At 37.9% G+C, this 20350-nt stretch overlaps 1 protein-coding gene across 17 annotated transcripts in view; it reads left to right on the top strand.

Moving 5' to 3' along the window:
* The window catches only part of NPAS3 (neuronal PAS domain protein 3), an 863203-nt gene that overhangs the window by 205729 nt on the left and 637124 nt on the right, over positions 1-20350 (top strand). The gene's annotated exons all lie outside the window — the stretch shown is intronic.

Raw genomic sequence — 20350 nt, 5'->3', positions numbered from 1 at the left:
AAGAGGGTGTATGAAAAGTAAATTTGGGACAACCTTGAGTTTCTAAAAATGTTTTTTATTCCGCCCTCCCATCTGATTAATGTTTTGTGTGGGATTCTAGGGAAGAAATAATTTTACTTCAGGATTTGAGGTTATTTCTCCATTGTCATATAGCTTCTGTTTTCATTTTTCAGAGACACTGAGACATTTTGATGATTGTTTGTAGACTTCTCACTGGATGTTCTGAAATTTCCCACTGCTTTGTGTGACATGGAATGAATCTACTTTTTTTTTTTTTTTCCCAGTGTGTTGGGATCTCAGTGGGCTCTTAATCTGGAAACTTATCCTTCAGTCTGGAAAATCTTGAATAACTACTTTGACTTCTTTCCTATTTTCTTGTTCCCATTCTAGCATGCCTATTTGGATGTTGGAATTTGTGAACCATTTGTTTCCTTATATTTTTACTTATCTTTTTGCTTTGCTGTCTAGGAGATTGCCTTAAAATTTTACTCTAATTCTTTATTGATTTTTTTTCTCATTCATATTATAGTTTTAATTTTTAAGACCTTTTTGTTCTCTAAATGTTCTTTTCATTCTGTCCTGTTCCAATTTCTAGATGCAATTTCTGTTTTCTGTGATGACTAATAATAAAAATATATTTGTTTTTCATTTCTCTTTGCTTAGCCTGTTTCTTCCAAGTTACCATTTTCTGTTTGTTTCATCTGGTATTTTTAGTCCACGTTAGAGACTTCATCAGCTGTCATGTAATCTTTGATGGTCAATTTGTGGTTAAGTGGATTGGACATTCTGAGTGCATTAATTGGGTTTGCTGACTTTGAACTTCATCATTGAGTAGTCCAGGTAAACACTGTAGGGAACCCCAACATCTGTTATCTTTAAATTTCTCCTGTTGGACTGGTCAGCTTCCTCAAAGACGGAACTTTCGACCTCTTGCCTTGGAGGGCTGCAGGTATTCTGGAAGCCCTGTGGGGAAAAGGGTGGGGTTCTCAGAGTGTGTATGAGATCACTTAATCTCCCTGTTTTGGGTCCTCAACTGCTCCTGGTTATCCCCTAGTTTATCTGTCTCCAGAGAATAAACCTCTAAGACCTCCCACTCTTACTTCCACAGAGGTAGTCCTAGCCCCTGGACTAGCATCTAATTGCTTCTCAGATAGCTTTCATACAATCCTCCGTATTTTAGCTGCATACTTTCCTACAACATCACTCTCTCTCCCAGTTCCATACATCACTGGTACTCCAGGTCCTAAAACCTTTGTGACTTCTGTGGTATATGGGGTTATGTCTTAACTTTCCGTCCTATTGGCTTTGCTTCCCTTGTCTCAGTGGTGCTCAGTCAGTTACTGCTAATCCACCTTCCTACCACCTAGAAAAATTTTATGGCTGATAGCTCGTCTCCTGTTTTCCCTATTCTTATGGGTTCATGTCACTTAAAAAGTAATCTTTACTGTGGTTTTAGTGTGGTATCAGGAGAGCATTCAGTATCGGGCCAGGCTGCCATCTTTTCATGGGAACCTCTTAGCTGCATAAATCTTAGAGATTCCATTATGGAAGGATATTGGTAGAGTTGGCCTTCTCTCTTCCCTGTTTGCTGCTGCTCCTTTCTTATTTGGATTGCCACTCTGGCTCCCGGAGCCTTGGTGGTGAGCTGCTGGAGCTATTTCTAAAGCAAAGCCAGGTCTCCAGTTCACTGCACTGACAGCTGTGCTGATGGATGTGGCACTACACGTAAGAGATTCGTTGGCCTTGCACAAGTTTGCCCTTGCTTTATGCTCCTGACTACACTTTTACTTAACTCGCCTTTGAGCCTGAAGAATGTGTGCATAATCTTTTTGAAAACGTTCGCTATGCTAATATCCTAGATTAATGTCTGTGAGCGTCTAGTGGTCAGAAGCTGAGAGTTGAAGCCCATAGACCAGGTGTCTCCTGCTACACGGTTTACAGGCCACCTTTACACAGGGACACATGCTCACTGACTCCTTTTTACCACTGAGAGGACATGGTACTTGTGAAGCCACCTTCATTCACTGATGCTGAAGGCTTTTACAAGTCTAGAACCATTCATCTTTTCAAGATGCTAAGGGTGTTGGTCCCATAAAGAGATGATAAATACTAAAAAAAAAAAAAAAAAAAGATACCTAAAGTACAGTAACATCAGTCATTTCTGTTCCTTTCAGAAAAAGATTCCAGGACTTTTGATTCTTACTCTGCTTCCTAACAAACCAAGATGACAATTAGTAACATGCAAGATATTGACAAAATTGTTTTGTACTGTGTTCAGACTGATTTTGATATTGTCCTTTTAAGGAAAACTCTAAGGTCTGCCTGGAAAATGACCTTTTAAGGCCTCTACCCAGGGTTTTTTATCCAGAATTTTAACTTTTAGGTTAGTACAGTCAGATTGGATATGTGCAGTTGATTTACGTTCCTGATCAACGTTTCTGTGTACCAATAAAACTTTATTTCTGGACACTGCAATTTGAATTTCCTATAATTTTCACATGCTATGAAATATTCTTTGGCTTTTTAAAAACTATTTAAAAACATAAAAGCTATTTTTAGCTCATGTATCTATAAAAACTGGTGGTGAGCCAAGTTTGGCCCACAGGCAATTGTTTGCTGACCCTAGTTTAAAACTTTTGCCTTGTGATGAGTACTGTTCCCCTGTTGCCAAATTTCATCGCCGGCATGATAATCTGAATGTCTGTTGGTATAAAAACACTCTTTGAAATTGGGGTAGTCATGCTCAGTTTTTTGCTTTGATGGAAGAATTTTTCGAAGCCAGTTCAAACCACTTCCGTGTACCCCTTTTGACAACCTTTTCTTCTCCTTCCCGACTGCTTTTCTTCCATCTATTATTTTACTTTTCTCCTGTGTACTTTCAAATAATTCCAATTGTTTTTTGAGTTAAGACTATATTACACACTGTGCTAGTTGCTTAAGAGATATGAATATAAACCAGAGTCATAGCTCCTGGGTAGATGAAACACATTCATGGAAGAGATTTCTTTCTTTCTGACAAAATTCAACAAGCTAACTTGAGGTATAGGGGCAAGGGATGTGTTCTACAGAAATTGTGTCAGCAGAAATTGTGTAGGTATCTTCCCCGATGTGATATTGTAGATGACAAATACATGCACATTCTTCTGCTTGTATTTATTTCTGTTTTGGGGATTCCAGCAACATCAAAATGGTGAGTAGTAGTGCTCAGTTTAAAATTTTTTAATATTACCATATTTTCACTACTGTAAAGAGACTTCTGTCTCTTCAGATGTCCTCTGGTAATTTGTTCATTAATTTAAACTTCTTTAAAAAACTTCTTTGGAAAGGTGTATTTCTTTGGCAAAGATAGATCTCTACTTAGTAAAGATTTATGATTGAATGAACAAAGAGCAAGGAGGAAGCCTAGGTGATGCAGTCTGTGCACTGAAAATAATAAAACATAGGAACATTAAAAATGAAGGAAACCAGTCAAAGGCTGTAGAATCAAAGAACAACACAATTATAGATTTCATGGTAGTTACAGTAAGTAATTTAGTCTCAAATGCATACTCCTTTATTTTGTAGAGGGGATTGGCATTTGTGCAATATTCTCTAGTTAAATTTCAATTTATTGGATTTTTGCATCACTGAAGATTGATCTATTGAATTTGTCACAGTGGCCTTGTTTTTACCTTGTGTTTAATACCTGCTGGATCAGAATGGCAATCAATTTAGGTTAATTTCATTAAGTTTGCTAAAGCTTTTTAAATTAAAGTCACTTCTGACATGACCAGTAAACAAAATGTAGGCAACATACCCTCATATATTATTGTTCTAGAAAAGAGATTGGTAATATATATTCTCTCTAACATTTCCTTACTTGGATTTTTAAATTCCCTTAATTATTTACTAGACGATAAATCATTTAACATTTAAAATTTTAATTATCTGCATGATCATTGCTTAGTATTCTGTGCCAAACTTTAAACTCAGCATAGATTTAAGTTCTCACTAAATAGATTTCAATTAAATTCCTTCCACCTTTACTAGGAAAGAAATGGATTGTGTTTAATAAATTGTATTGTACTCTCCATGGACAAATATAAACTGGGGAGTGGTTCGTGGCAAATAGCCTTTTAATTCTTGTGCATTTTAGTTTTCAGAGGAGTCACAATGCACTAGGCACTTAAGTGAAGTATAATCATGGTTATGATTTTTTGAGTAATATATTTTGCAATGAGCTCTGTAATATGCAATTATGGAACTCAGCTTGCATTATTAACTGATTTTATTATCTATCATTAATGCGGTGTTTATAAATATTGCTGGGAGAACTGTAGTTGTATTTACTAAAGATAGAATCAAGAATAAAACTGATAAACTACTAGTGCACTAGAACCCTTGAAGAAAAGAAAAGCAGACTACATTGTTTCTAAAACCACTAGTAAATTCAGAAAGGGGGAAAAAACCCCAAACCATAAAAAATTGGTTATTTGATTACATTTTATTCCTTCATGTCAGTGGTATGTAGGCATCACTGTAGTTTTCTGTGGGGAAATCGAGCAAGCTAAAGTTTGTCCTAGCATATGCTATTCTAGAATTAAAGAGATTTTGGTTATGTAGGGTTCAAGTTATCTTTGACACATTTTGCAGGTTACTTACAAATTCCTGCCTAAACATAGGAATCTTCTTTATCAGAGAGCCTAACATCAGATTTTAATCATATCTTAGACCCACAGGGTTTTAGGTTTCCAACAGGCCACCTGTCTCAGACATTTAAAAATTCACAGGACAGATGGGAAGGTGAAAGAACTTGTCCTTGGATAAAGAAATTCTTACATTGCAGGAACATTCACAGGCAGAGCTAGCCAATACATCACACACATACCCTGTATTTGTCTAGTGTTGAGGTTTCGTAATCGCACATTTCCCTTTGGTAGTATCAGTATAGAATTCCTTATTTATCTCCTATTCTGTTGGTGGGCAAGAGAAAAAAAATCATAGCTTGTAAAACCTGTTGTTCAGGTGACCCATGAATCAGGAAAGAGGCGTATATTTTATATTAACTTTCCCGAATCTACTGTTGGTGGAATGTGTACCTTGTGTAAGACTGTGCACCGTCATATTTAAGAATTGGGACCTGAAGCTGGCTTGCCTGGTTTTAAGTTTCTTCCTAACTACTTGCAAATGACCAAGGCAAGTTACCTGGTGTCCCTGTGCTTTAGTTGTCCCATCTGTAAGATGGGGATATTATAGTTCTTTGTGAAGTTTTTGAAAAGATGACAGGAGGACACTACATGAAAAGTGCCTCGGGTACTGCTTGACACTAAGAATCAGTATTCAGTAAATGTTAGCTATTAAAAATGATACTAATTACATGTAAAAAGTGAAAGAGGGACTTAAAGCTTATACTTGGAGATTTTTTGAAAGTTAATCCTTTAAAAATTTCATGTTCACATTTATCTCTTTGGGAGGGAATCTGTTACTTGGCTGAAGCATAGTGTTCAGAATCATCAAGCAGTTGAAACGTCAGTGGATTATGCTGTGAACTGTAGTTCATGAATTCCTTACACAAGCATTACTTAGGAACATATTAAAAAACTGAATTCTCAGGCCCAACCTTAGAATTACTCCATCAGAAACTTTGGGTAGGACTGAGAAATCTTCTTTAATACCCCTCTGGGTGATGTTGCTGCACACTGAAGTTTGGGGACCCACTATACTTGTCCTGGGTAATAGGTAGAGAACCTGGACGCGATAGACTAGGTGCTCTAGTGGACATTCCTGTGGGGGGGGGCAGCTAAGAAATATGTAAAGAAGCATTAAAAAATTAAGAATTTCAGGCGATAGAAGCGTGAGAAAACAAAACAAGTAAGTGACGTTGGTGAATCATTGGGGGTATCAAGGGGACCCCTTGGATAGGTTGTTCTTAGAAGACCTGAAGGTATGACACCTGAGGTTAAACCTGAACTATGAGAATGATAAATAACAGATAGATGAAAGGGCAGTCCTGGAAGAGGAAACACCTAGTGCAAAGGCCATAAGATGGAGATGCTTTAGAGAAGGCTCTAGTCCTACCCTGCTAGTAATTACAATACTGACTTACAATTTAAGTGCAAGGGGCAAGTTTTTCTATATTCAAAACAACTTAATCATTTTAGATTTTTAAAAATGGAATTACATTATTTCAATAGCGTATATGTTATAAAAGAATTGTAAATCATTAAATTTAACTCACACTGTGGCAAGACTGATGATAAATACTGTGTATAAAACTTTCTTTTTTCAATCTTTGCATGATAGAAGTCAAGTATATAACAGGTGAGGAAGAGCATATTTTTATATCTAAGAAGACCTGCGTCCAAATCTAAGCTTCTCCACTAGTTAGTGATACCAGGATTGAGTTACATTTTCTGTGCCTTAATTTTAGTGTCTATAAAATGGGAATATAAAATTTATCTTTCTGGGTTTAGTAACTCAGTTTTGAGATAGTTAAAACCATTTAAACAAGCAAACAGGTGATCAAAAAGTAGTAACTTTTATTTCAGATTTAGTAATAACTCTGAATTGATAGCCTAACTGTGAGCCAAAGGAAAGTCTGTGGCTCCATCCATCTTACAAATAGAGATTGTATTACTTTTAAAGGTTATGACTTTTTAAAAACTTTTTTAAAACTTTTAAAAAAGTTTTTTAAAAGTCACAGAACCGGGCTTCCCTGGTGGCGCAGTGGTTGAGAGTCCGCCTGCCGATGCAGGGGACACGGGTTCGTGCCCCGGTCCGGGAGGATCCCACATGCCACGGAGCGGCTGGGCCCGTGAGCCATGGCTGCTGAGCCTGTGCTCCGCAACGGGAGAGGCCACAACAGTGAGAGGAAAAGTCACAGAACCTTAGGAACTGCTCCTGAAGTCTGCTTCCCACAATCATTTCCTCCTACAGTTTTGACTTCATCTTGGGAGCTCCGCCATGTGCCCTTGACAGCTCGTATGTGCCCTTTCAGGCGTTTCTCTTCTAGTTTCTCTAATGGACGCGTTTAGTTCATGCGCTCTCCTGACTAGTGTGTATTGAAGGAATATGTCCTTGAGCATATTTTGGAGAAATCCGAAGTTGAGTTAAATACACATAATTCCAAAACAGTGAACGCTGGAAGATGACCAATGTTTCAGCACATATTTATTCGACTTGGGTGACAGCTTAGCAAGTTAGGGAATGTTAAGATAATTTAAATGTACTTTGCAGATCTAATGACCAAAGTTATCTCCCCAGCTTAAGCTTTTAATATTTCTTGTATCAGTTTTCCTGAAAGTATTAGAAGGAGAGAATATTACGGGCATAAGGCACATATTTATTGAATGCCTATTATGTACCAAGCACTATCCTAAGTGTTATATATATGATTATGTGTTACTCAGATGTATATGACTTCTCAAAACCCTGTGAGTTATGTAATACCTAGTCCATTTTATAGATGAAGATAGCAAGGATCAGAGATACTAAGTAACCTCCCCAAATTTACAGCTAATAGAAGTTAAAACTCAAGTGTGTCTGATCCAAAAGCTCAAGGTCACTGTCTTCTAGTCAACAAATGCTGTATATTTTAGAAAATAAAAGTTGGGAATGAGGAAACTATTACTAACACATTGATGTGTCACTCTACTTGGCACATTGATTTATGTGTTTCTTTTTTTTTTTATTTTTGGCTGCGTTGGGTCTTCATTGCTGCACGCTGGCTTTCTCTAGTTGCGGCGAACGGGGGATACTCTTCGTTGCGGTTGTCAGCACGGTGGCTTCTTTTGTTGCAGAGCACGGGCTCGAGGCGTGCGGGCTTCAGTAGTTGTAGCTCTCGGACTTAGTTGCTCCACGGCATGTGGGATCTTCCAGGACCAGGGATCGAACCCGTGTCCCCTGCATTGGCAGGTGGATTCTTAACCACTCCGCCACTGGGGAAGCGATTTATGTGTTTCAAATGCTGGTTCTGTGGTCTTACAGGAGTATATCTGCTTGAGAATAGAAGCAGTAGCTTATGTTGTACTCCGCAGTGTAAGTGGGACATGTTGGAGAGGGATCAGTAGTTGCTAACCCTTTAGCCAAGAATGTGGGGCAGAACAGGAAAGACAGGGTTCCTGTTTGCTCTGTAGTGACAGAGCCAGACAATGAAGGGCCAGAAAAATTAAAGTGATTATAAAGTGTTTAGGTATGCTGAAGGAAACAACCAGGGGTTGAGGTAGAGGCCATTAAGGTGAGGAGATAAGATGCCGGAAATAGAAATGGCTGCTGTGAGGAGGTGACATCTGACATGAGCCTGAAAAGCTGAAGAGCCAGGTCCTAGGCCTGGTTGCTACCCTCAGTTATCAGAGGAAGCCTGAGCCGGCCACCCTTCTGCAGAGATGGGCAGAGAGCCCCAAGGCTTCCTCATCACTGTTAGAGGGTGGGCACCATTCTTGGCTCAGAGTGGGCCCTTGACAGTGACTGAATTCTGTAAAGTTCTGAAAAGAGCATTTTCTTATGTACCAACTTATGTACATTTGTGTCAATCTAGAACTGTTGGGCACTTGTACTTAAACTCTGAAATATAAACTTTTTATTACAGAAAATGTCAAACACACAACAAAGAAGAATATAGAGTAATGGATCTCCGTGTTCTCATATCTGGATTTGACAAATATCAATATTTTTCCAATCTTCTTTTATCTAACCTCCACTTCATTCTTTTCCTTTGGTATTTTCCAGCAAGTTTGAGACATTATTTCTTTACAGTTGTAAATACCTCGATGTGCATCTCTCAGTGATGAGGGCATTTTTATTTACATAGCCCCAGAAAATTACTATGCTTAGAACTAACAATAACTATTTAATCTTCTGATCTTTAAAAACATTTAATAAAAAAGGCTAAATATGACTCATTAAAAAATTATGATGTTTGTCTATTATGTTTGGATCTATGTCTAGATTTCTATTTCCTTTTAGACTCTTCTCAGGCTCGTGACCTGACTATCCAAAGGCTACAATTTCTTACTCTTTCCAAAGCGACCAACCAAAGGTCATCAACTTGTTAAAAAGAAAAAAAAAAAAAGCCCAAGAGGAATGTCTACACTGCAACTGACTTGGAAAGTTACTCGACAGAACCTATCTTTATTGGTCTCTGTGGTGGCAGATGGTATTAAATCTGTACATGTGTCAGAAACATTATTTTTCAAATAGTTTGCTCTGATATTTTTCCCCCAGACATAATTGGATGTTGGTTCTGTCTTTATACAATGCAAGTGGAATTGAGTGTTGGGTAGACTTTGGACAAACTTCCATCACTCGACAGGCGGTTTCTTGAACTGCCAGGACTGGCTGCTAGGCAGCCGACACTGGAAATCTAGAAAAACATGTATCTTTGCAATAATTTCTTTTGACAGAGAGAGAGGAAGTCCCAGTGACACCTCTTAAAACTATAAAAACCTGAGTCACCAACTACTTTCACTTAAAAACCCCATGCAGTATTAGTTTGGTTTGAAGTCCTCTGCACTCCTCATTCATTACTGAATCTTATTTTCCTTTGTTCAGACAAGCTAGCTGGCCTATGGTGAGGCTTCACACAGCCGATTACCTCAAGGTGTTTAGTTCATTTATCATTTAAAGCATAAATCTTGTACAGGTTGTCCACTGACGACCCTCTGAGTAGATGTAGTAAATGCCTTTCATCCTTCCGGCCTCAGTCAGTGCTCACAAACCTACCTGCTGAGTTTGGCAGCCCAGGCAAGGTGCTGGAACATGGAAGATACCAGAGGTCATTGCACTTGCCTTTCTGTGTAAAGGTGTATGTGAAAAATGGGTACACAGTAGCAAATTCGGAGTTGAAATTTAAAGGAAATGAATCTTTAGAGGCAGTATTCCTTTCCAGAGAGACTTTATTAGATATTTTAGCTATTGTTACAGGCTGAATTTGAGTAGACCGTAGTGGCATCACGGTTAAGAATATTTATATGGAAGTATCATCTTTCATGTTTGTGGTATTTGTCCTTGAACCCATTTTCCTTTCCTGGCTTGCTTTCAGTCTTGTGTTGTGATACCAACAATGGCCAATATGAATTACTTTCAAAAAGGCTAGCTTAAGTAATGTGCTCGTTCTACTGATGGGCTTATATGCCATTAAGAGTCTCTATCCTACACTGAATGTGCCAGGTATTTAACTGGGGACTGGTACTAATTTCAGAGCTAATACTGAGCTGTTCCACATCAATGCTTTCAGCAGGTGGCTTGAACTGACAGTGTAAAGAAAAAAGTGAGAGAAAATTACCATTGTACTTTAGAATTTCTCTGATTGAATTGACTGATTATACTGTCAAAGGAGCACTGGGAAGCTGGCAGGGTTATAGGGAGTGAAGAAATGACAGAATTCTTTTAGAAAAAGCTTGTCCGTTGGTTTTTGCACAGTCAAGTATTTCAAAATATAATAGGTTTGATGTGAGGTTTGAATTCAGTACTTGTGAAAATCTGTGTGGTCTCTGATTGGTATTTTAAAGCTTGAATACTGTATAAGGAGAGCAAATGGTTTTCTTATTGCCATTTTCTCTTATAAGACAAAATATTAAAACACTGTGTTGAAGTTCCATCAGTAAACGTTAAACTACTTCTTATATTTGCAAAGTGGTTTTATAAAGATTTCATTTTTGTTAAGAAGTTTTATTTATTAGAAGATGGAATAGGAAACTTATCAAGTGACTCAAGATGAAAACTATTTGTTTTATCCAATCAGTCTTGGATTATGTTCTAAGGTTTTCTGTTTCAGAAGAAACTCTTATCAGTAACAAATATTATTCTTGGCTGTCTCTTAAATTCATGTCTATTTATTCTAAAATGTTACATTATTTAAATATTTAAAAATATTCTTTAAATGGATGATTCTTAAAAATTAGAGATACAGTATCCTGCTATTAGTAGAGCAATAATAATAGTAGCTAGTATTTATTGAATTCTTGCCAAGTAACAGGTACTTTACTAATTATGGTGTCTCATTTAATCTTCACAGTCACTACACAAGGTAATTTCCCTTCATATCCCCATTTTACTTTACGGGCATATCAAGGCACAGGGAGGCTGAATGACTTACTGGATACCCAGAGCTCGTAAGAGGCAGAGATGGGATGCTGGCTCTCAGAACCCCAGTGCTCTATTGTAGCACAGAGGAGAGAAACTGGTTATACTTGGCTCTTTTTTTTTTTTTTTTTGGCTGTCAATGCACTGACTGCCTCTGTACTGGTGACAGGGACTTAATACAGTTTCCCTTTTCATGGTTATCCCATTATGAATTTAATAGGACTTTTGATATACAGTCATGAGAATTCTTAAGGGAATGGTTTTAAAATGTGGGAAAAATGTATTGAAGTGTTCTGTGAAAGGTATAAGAGCAACAAATTTAGCAGAGTGTCAGTTAGGTTCGGGGCAGAAAAAAATCAATCAGGATAAATGGGTCAGCATTCATCATTTGTTCAACAAATACTTATTGTACTGGGTGCCAAGCACTGGGCTTGGCCTGTCGGAAAGCACTGGGTGATTTATTTTTGTTGGGTTGACTCCCCGGTGGGATTATTCACAAACAACCTTTCGATGTAAATAGGAAGCTTTAATTGCAGGAGAGAAGGGTTCCAGTCTTTCTGGGTGGACCATGGTGCGCGAGTTTTGTTCGGTTGCATAATCTAGTAGGCTATCTTCGTATTCTCATTATTCTGATGCAGTGTAACAAACCAGCAGGAAACTGCATTCCATGGGATTTCTATGGGGACTACAGAGAATTCGTTCCAATGCTTACAGAGCAGCCGCTTGTAGCTTAAAGTAGCTCCAGGGCTAATGTGAGGAGCTGCGCAGCTCTACTTGCTACTGAACTGTAAAACTGAAAGCATGTGTCGTGTAAATAAAACAGTGTCAGTAGAACTGTTTCTAATCTGGAGGCCTAATCAGAGCATTGGTGGACAATCTGTTATTGTGGAAAGAGGGGAAAAAAGCAGGGGATTTGAAATATCATACCACGCCCAAAATGTGAATACCTCTTTCTCCACTCGGTTTAAAATTTACTCCCTCTAATTTTGTTGTATTTCAATTGGAGGTAAACTGGAAAGAAGAGAAAATGTTCTTCATTTCTCCCCACCCGCGGAACACAAAGTAACTGGCAAGGGGAGTGATACTTTCAGTAACAAACTTTCTCAGCCTAGGCTTGTAGCGGAAAAAGGAATCCATATTCTGGGATAGGTTTGTTGGATTTCTGCATTCCGCCTGCATTCTGTAAGCACCTGGTTGCCCCCATCCCTGACGGTGGTGAGCACCGCCTCAGTTTTGTTAGTGGAAGACCCGTCTGATCTTTAGTCACATGACATATTTGGTGATTGAGGTCCCAGGCCCCTGCCATCTCCCAACCACGCCTCCTGTGCTTCTCCTGCTGCTGCCTTGGCTACGGTGCTGCCTATCTGGGGGGCCCGCTTCACAGGTCAGGCCTGCAACCTGTGAATCACAGAAGGCCCCGCACTGGGTTTAGTCCTCTGCTGTTATTCCCTTGAAATTCTTAATAATGCTTAATCAAGGGGCCCCCCATTTTGCACTGGGTTCTTTGTACAAATCTTGTAGCTGGTACTAGTTGTTCTACGAGCCTCTTCTTCCTCCCTGCTCCCAGCACCAGAGGTTGCATCCTTCAAGGTCCAGCTTAAGTGCTGCCTCATACATGAAGGTTTCTGGTTCCTCCATAGACATGAGCGTCTCTTCCCTGTGTGCGTACCTCAGTTACAACCTGCATGACACCCTACCTTGAACTCAGAGTGTGCACCTCTGTCTTCCTCCACACAAGGTGGGCTCTTAGAGGGAGGGCAGGTGCCCTCTAAGAATCTTCTTATTCTTCTCCTCCATATTCTAGGCTTTCAGTGCTCCATAAATGCTTGTTGAATTGAAGTGAATTAAATAATTTGCCCTTTTATTTGAAAGAGTAAAGAAATTTACATTTAATATAAGGCCCCTTTGACAGACATACTGCCTTCATTTCTGTTCTCTTCTGATGAAGAATTATGGTGCTGGCTTCCATCAAATGGCAAATGTGATGAGATGGTACACATTTGATTCTGCCTCACTTATAAATTTGGGGTGGAGAAAATATAAATGAAATCATTTCACTAATTTTAAGACATTTAAAGAGTATGGAAATTGAGCTTAGGAGGAAAAGGTTAACTAAGGTTAAAGCGAATGATTTTCCTTTTGCTTAGCATATCACCAAGTGGAGACTTAAAGGCAATCCTCTTTCCTCAGCAAACTTCCCTGAACTGCTCCTGGATTTCCTTTTAGCATAATTTAAGTAAGATGTAATAGTTTAATTTTGCATGGTTCACAAGTGCTATTTTCATACAGGGAACATTTCATAATGTGGTTCCCTGAACCTCTTAGAGGAATAGAATTTGTAAAGGTTGTTGTCTACACAGGCAGTAGAACCTTAGCAGTTTCATAACCTGCATAGATATTGGGGGCTTTGTTGATTGGGTACAAAAGAGAACACAGTTGGCTGTGCTGCAGGAATTTTTAGCAGAGGGGTCGTGATCAGCTTCAGAGGTTCTATGCACTCAAACTGTAGGCAAAATGTGTTTGGGGAGTGTTTGAATATCCTTCTGGACAGAGGGCCCCCAAAGCATCTTCTCAAAGTGTTCAAGATAAGAACCAATAAATGAGAAGAAATAGAAATTGGAATGAACATACTACACACACACACACACACACACACACACACACACACACACATATTATAAAGCTAAATTTAAAAGGCAGCCTATTAAAAACCAAATCTTGTTGAACATGCATTTGTCTTGTTGAGATATGAAATATCTGGGCTGTAAAATGTATCTACTATACAGATTGCCAACAAACACATGAAAGAATGCTCAACATCATTAATCATTAGAGAAATGCAAATCAAAACTACAATGAGGTATCACCTCACGCCAGTCAGCATGGTCATCATCAAAAAATCTAGAAACAATAAATGCTGGAGAGGGTGTGGAGAAAAGGGAACCCTCTTGCACTGTTGGTGGGAATGTAACTTGATACAGCCACTGTGGAGAACAGTATGGAGGTTCCTTAAAAAACTAAAAAAAGAACTACCACACGACCCAGCAATCCCACTACTGGGCATATGCCCTGAGAAAACCATAACTCAAAAAGAGTCATATACCACAATGTTCATTGCAGCTCTATTTACAATAGCCAGGACATGGAAGCAACCTAAGTGTCCATCGACAGATGAATGGATAAAGAAGATGTGGCACATATATACGATGGAATATTACTCAGCCATAAAAAGAAACGAAATTGGGTTATTTGTAGTGAGGTGGATGGACCTAGAGTCTGTCATACAGAGTGAAGTAAGTCAGAAAGACAAAAACAAATACCGTATGATAACACATATATATGGAATCTAAAAAAAAAATGGTCATGAAGAACCTAGGGGCAAGACGTGAATAAAGATGCAGACCTACTAGAGAATGGACTTGAGGATATGGGGAGGGGGAAGGGTAAGCTAGGACAAAGTGAGAGAGTGGTAGTGTGTATATGGACATATACACACTACCAAATGTAAAATAGATAGCTAGTGGGAAGCAGTCGCATAGCAGGGAGATCAGCTCAGTGCTTTGTGACCAGCTGGGAGGGTGGGAGGGAAGGAGACGCAAGAGGGAAGAGATATGGGGATATATGTACATGTATAACTGATTCACTTTGTTATAAAGCAGAAACTAACATACCATTGTAAAGCAATTATACTCCGATAAAAACGTACAAAATAAATAAAATGTATCTACTAAGTATTACACTATTATTTTTCTGAAAATAGATTTATGTATTTACGTATAGATTAGTCTTAGGTCCTGAACTTGTTCGTTTTTTGGATGCACATATGTGAGCAATATTACGTTAAGAAGAAGAGGAATTAGGCAAAACACAAGTCCTTCATTATGTCAAATGGTCATAAAAGGGAATATCTAACTGCTACATTTGGAGGAAAAGCCCAACTTCTAGCCAGTATTATTCCTGAATATGGGAACTTTAAGACAGTGCTTGTGGCATATATGTGCTGGGTATAACCCTGCTTTACAATTGTGAAAATCTTTGCTTAGAAGTAAGTGAACAGCTCAGAAGTAAGTGAAACAGCTTTGCTTAGAAGTAAGTGAAACAGCTCAGTAATCTTCGCTTAGAAGTAAGTGAAACAGAAGTAAGATGCCACATCCTGGGTGTGTGATTGCCTTACCCAAGCGTTACACACAGCCACTGAGTTTCTCCTGCCTCTCTCAGAGGAGGGCTCGAGGGCCATGATTGTCTTGCCTAATTTCTGTGGCTTGCTTTTCTGTTTAGCATTCTTTTCTTTATGTATTTTCTCTTTTCACTGATTGCTCACTGGACACTCTGAGCACGCTTAGGAGAAGCACAGCCATGGAGGAGCCCAAGCTTGCTTACAGAAACTCAACTTGGACCATGGTGTTCGTTTGGAACCCATTTGCTTCTAAAATATACAAACGTTGAAGTTGGGATGAACTCTGAAACCAGAAACCCTGAGACAGTGGCAGTTCTCTTCATTATATTTTAGAAACCACTTGCTGTGTGCAAGACTCAGTGCTAAGCCTAAAGGGCATTCGAAGGTAAACAGAACTGGCCCTTGCCTTGAGGACGAGGTCAGGCCACAGGGAAAATAAGATGCCAGACATCTGACCTGGGTACTCTCAGATGGAACAACTCAACCAAGACTCTGAGAAGCACGTTCTTCCAAAGACATGGGCCTCGCCTGAGAGGGGAAGCATATTCCAATTTTTAAGAGAGATTTTGAGCTTACTTGGAATCATTTCCAAGTCGGAGCCCCAGGAATCACCCTAAAAATCGTGCAGCCTTACAGGATAGATCCCTATTTCTCTGTCCTGTCTGTGTGGTTGGCATAGAGTTCCCTGGTGGGACCCAGCTGGCACAAGAGGTTGCTTTCTGACTGCATTTGCCTCTCCTGGTCCCTTCATGTGTGTCTCTGCTCCTTCCTTTCCCCAGTTCCACACCCACACCCCCTTCCCTCTTTCCCTCTCACCAATTTACCATTTCTTCCCTCCTGCTTCCTCTCAATCATGAGTTCCTAGTGGTAATCTTTAACTCCTAGGCCATCTCAAGATCTTAAAAAGTAAAAGCGGGATCCTTCTCAAAGAGGGATAAAAGAAATGCTTAACTTCCCAGTGCTCTGAATTGAAGCTACATTGTAATAGGAGACCTTTGTCTTAAAGGATATATTTTTTTGGTCCAAAATCATGTTTTCAGAAAAGCAATACTTAACATCTACAGTTGAAAACTTAAAAACTTTTTAAGAGAGCATTTTTGAAAGTTTTGTAGCCCTCTGGTGGAGTGTCAAGAGAACCATAATGGAAATATTTGATGACTTGAGATTTTAACTATTTTCAATATGACTGAATGACACACGTTAAAAAATTTTAACGCTCTTTGATTTGAGGACAGTCATTTTGTTCACAGATCTGTGGCTAAGTAGCTAAACATTTATTTTTATTACTTACACTTTTGCATTGATATGAACAACTCATTTGATCCAAATTCAGAGTGAATAAAGTATACAGTGTTTATTAAAAATTTGCCTATACTGTCCATTTTTGTTAGGATTTTATTAAGTGATTAATCACAGAAATTTAAAATGGGGGTGGGGTGAGGAGGCAAGCAAGACATTTGTGGGCTATGAATACGGAAAGGCTGCCAGGCTCTCAGAGTGCTGTTTTGCATCTATGCTATGCAAATGAGCAGTCGTAAGCCTTTGTATGAAAGCAATTTGACATTGAGGAAAGAGCATTGAATTGAAATCAGACCTGAGTTTTCAGTCTGTTTCCTCACCCTGTAGATACATGATTCTGGAGAGACCACAGCACCTGTTTGGAAGGCTTTTCACATCAGTGAAGGGTAGCAGGAGACATAACTTCTAACATGTCTTGTAGTTCTGTGATTTTGGGATTTTTTGACATCATTAAAAAAAATCCAGTACAGTTTTTAGTGATGTTACATTGTTACTGGAAAGACATGCTTTGTTGAATCTTTGGAGGAAAATGCACATTTATGATAATTCTAAGAATATTATTAGATAAATTAATTTGAAAGAAATGCTCACTGGTATACTGAGACTTACTTGAGGGTAGAAGTTTCTTCGTTTCATTTTTGTATTCTCGGTCTGACTTAACACCTGATGTATAGTGGACATTCGAAAACTATTGATTGATTTTCATTCATTCCATTTCTAAGGTCTCGAATCCAAAAATTAAAAAAATGCATCCAGAATAGATTTGTTAAATGGAGTTCACGTTGTTTCAAGAGATGTCTACTTACGTAAACCTACAAATAATTTTGTTAGCATAGACTAGTTGCCTAATAGGCCTTGCGTAATAGTTTAGGTCATATATTTATTTAATTTAAAACAAGAAAAGGAATTGGTTATTAATCATGTAATGTAAAAGTAGATTTTCCAGATAGAAAAATATTTTTCTAAACATGGGAAGTTTTTAATGTTTTTAAAATTTCTTGTTTTGATTTTTCTATAACTGGATTAAAAAAATCGAGGAAAAGAAATTTGTCTAATAACTCATATCTTTTGTATTCTTAATAATTTCACATGTGTATGAAAGCATTTTAAAATATTTCAGATATCTTTGGATTTGGAAATTACTAGGTTGCATTTTATTTTTTATCTTGAACAAACTAGGTTATAGCAAGTTAAGTTTCATCATCTAGCAAGTTTTATGTGCCAAGTTATGAACTCCCAGATATTACAGTTTAAAATAGCAGTGATGCCACTGTAATAGTAATGATAAATGGCATACATTTGAAACATTTAAAAATGATCATAGCCTTGCAGCCAAAAAGAGCTGGAAAATATTAATGGTACAGGAACTATTTTATGTGGATCTGAATTATGTATAGCAGAGAGAGATAGAAAGAGATAAATTACACAATAAATCAAAGTTCACATGGTGTATTGTTTATTTTTAAAAAACTATACAAACTTTCTGTTTATGCAGTATGTCAGCTATTTGAAAAAAAGATGAATAGTTCCAGATTCAGATTTATTCCCAGAATGAATATTTAGCACCCAACAGTGTCATACTGAATGTAGGAAAATAATTACAGTGTATGTTTAACCATGAAGAATTCTAGGAAAGCATTGACTTTTTACATGTTGAATGCGCTTTTATTCTCTGACCAATTTGTACCTTTTGTGCTGTTTTTGATTTATAAAAGTCAGGTGCTATAAACTTCCTTTCAGAAACTGAGGCAGTAATATCTTCAGAAGTGTGTGTAAGATTATAATAAGGCAATAATTAACAGGAAACGTGTCTTCTTGATAAATCTGTTGTATTAAAACATGATGATTGCAGAGCATTACTAACATTGGGAAATGTTATTTGATGAATGTATAGAAATGACTTGCAGAATCCACTGGTGATCAGAATAAAACTTGATGGGCTTTCTTAATAAGATTCTGAACAAGTACCTATGTGAGGGGAATTTAAGTGGTTTTCATATTTTTTGCAGACATGGTTTACTGTAGAAATACTATGTTATACTCTTTTTAAGAGGTTACAACACTTAGATTTAACAAATACTTCTGTAAACAGTCCTGAATTACTTCTGCCCTGATTTTGGCCAGCGGTCTGTGGGTTTGTGTTCATTTGCCATCTAGGTGCAGGTGCTATTAGCCATCAATATGTCTTATCCCATACATTACACGTCAGTATGCTCCTAACAAAAAGAATGATAGAACTACTGTAGCACTTGCTTAGGATTCTAATATAGAACTTAAAAAACTGGGGTGGTGTTGTGATAAATCGGGAGATTGGGATTGACATATGTACACTAATATGTATAAAATGGATAACCAATAAGAACCTGCTGTATGAAAAAATAAAATTCAAAAATTCAAAAAAAAAAAAAGAAAAAACAAAACTGCAGTCAGTGTCTCACAGGTGAAAGAGCCCTGGTATGGTTATCACTGTGGTGATTATTCCCTCTAAAGCGATTTGCATGTGTGCCAAATAACCTATTCCTGGAATGATTTTGAAAACGGTACCATAGATCATTCATGCATGCATGCATTCATTCATTCAACAACATTTACTACAAGGTAATACCCAAGGATCTAAAGAAACAAAAATATAAATGTTCATGTCTGTCATATCTTATTTTTCCCTGTGAGTTTGGTTAGTCCTCTGCTAATGTCCTGACATGCCCACTCACCATCCTGCCTCGTGGGCCCCATCAATTTGTTTGTTGCTCACCCAGTCCACGAGTCTGTTGATCTCTTTACAGATAAATCAGCGGCTGAATGGAGGTTCTGGAAGTGAGGTAGGGAGATGAAAGCTTTTGGAGAAGAGGGTCGAAGCAAGGAAGAATAATCAGAATAGAGTGGAGATAAAAAGGGCCTTACAGACAGCTAGGAGGAGCTATATGGATGGATGGGGAGCTAGCAGCGGTGGTAGGATTTAAGTTGTGTGTCAGGAGTTTCCATGGAGAGGAGACGCAAGAGGAGCATATGGACTATAATGGCCACAACCGTAAAGCAACCTCACAGGGACCATCGGTCACTTCACTGGCCATTTCATGTGCCTCATACGTAGATTGATGTGGAAAAAGGAAACAACAATAAACATTTGGGGAAAAGGATGCTGTCTTCGCTGATATTATAATGGTGTAGGTATGTCCTAAGATTATTGAAGTTTTCCTCTGATAATTATACAAAATTTTTATATCTAAGAATCAATGAAAACAACTGTAATTGAGTTGAGTTTGACAAATATTGATTTACATAATTTAAAATGTAGATAGCAAAGGCAAAATGCTTGTATGTTTTCAGATGATGCCAAAAATACATTTCCAACAAAGTTCTTCTTGTGCTTTTCCAGAATTTGAAGGGTTGCCATCAGATGAGATACATATTGCCTAAATTTTTAGAGCTTATGTATGCTTTTCTTTCCATTTCTGAAAATAATCTCGTTAAAAAACCCATTTGTACAAAAACTATTCTCTATTTTTATTGACATTATACTGACCAAACAAAAACTGAAATTTGACCATTCAGATATTTCTTTCCCTTAGGAAGCATGTCTACTTGTTTCAATGGGAACCAAAGTAAAATGGAAGAGATGTTTAAATGCTTTTTATTCATAGTGTTAAAAATGCTTAGAGGAAGAATTCACATTTTTCCTTAACACAATGTAACAAGCAATTAACTTTTTGGCATAGTGATAAATCTGCTTCTCTAAGAAGGTGTTTTGTGTTTTAATAAGTGGCAATACATGTTAGTATATTCATTTTTACTGAATAGTTGAATGAAAAAATA

Source organism: Stenella coeruleoalba, assembly GCF_951394435.1.
Source record: "Stenella coeruleoalba genome assembly, chromosome: 2".
NCBI lineage: Eukaryota > Metazoa > Chordata > Mammalia > Artiodactyla > Delphinidae > Stenella > Stenella coeruleoalba.
Note: the sequence above shows the minus strand (reverse complement) of the source record. Positions and strands in the feature narration are given on the sequence as shown.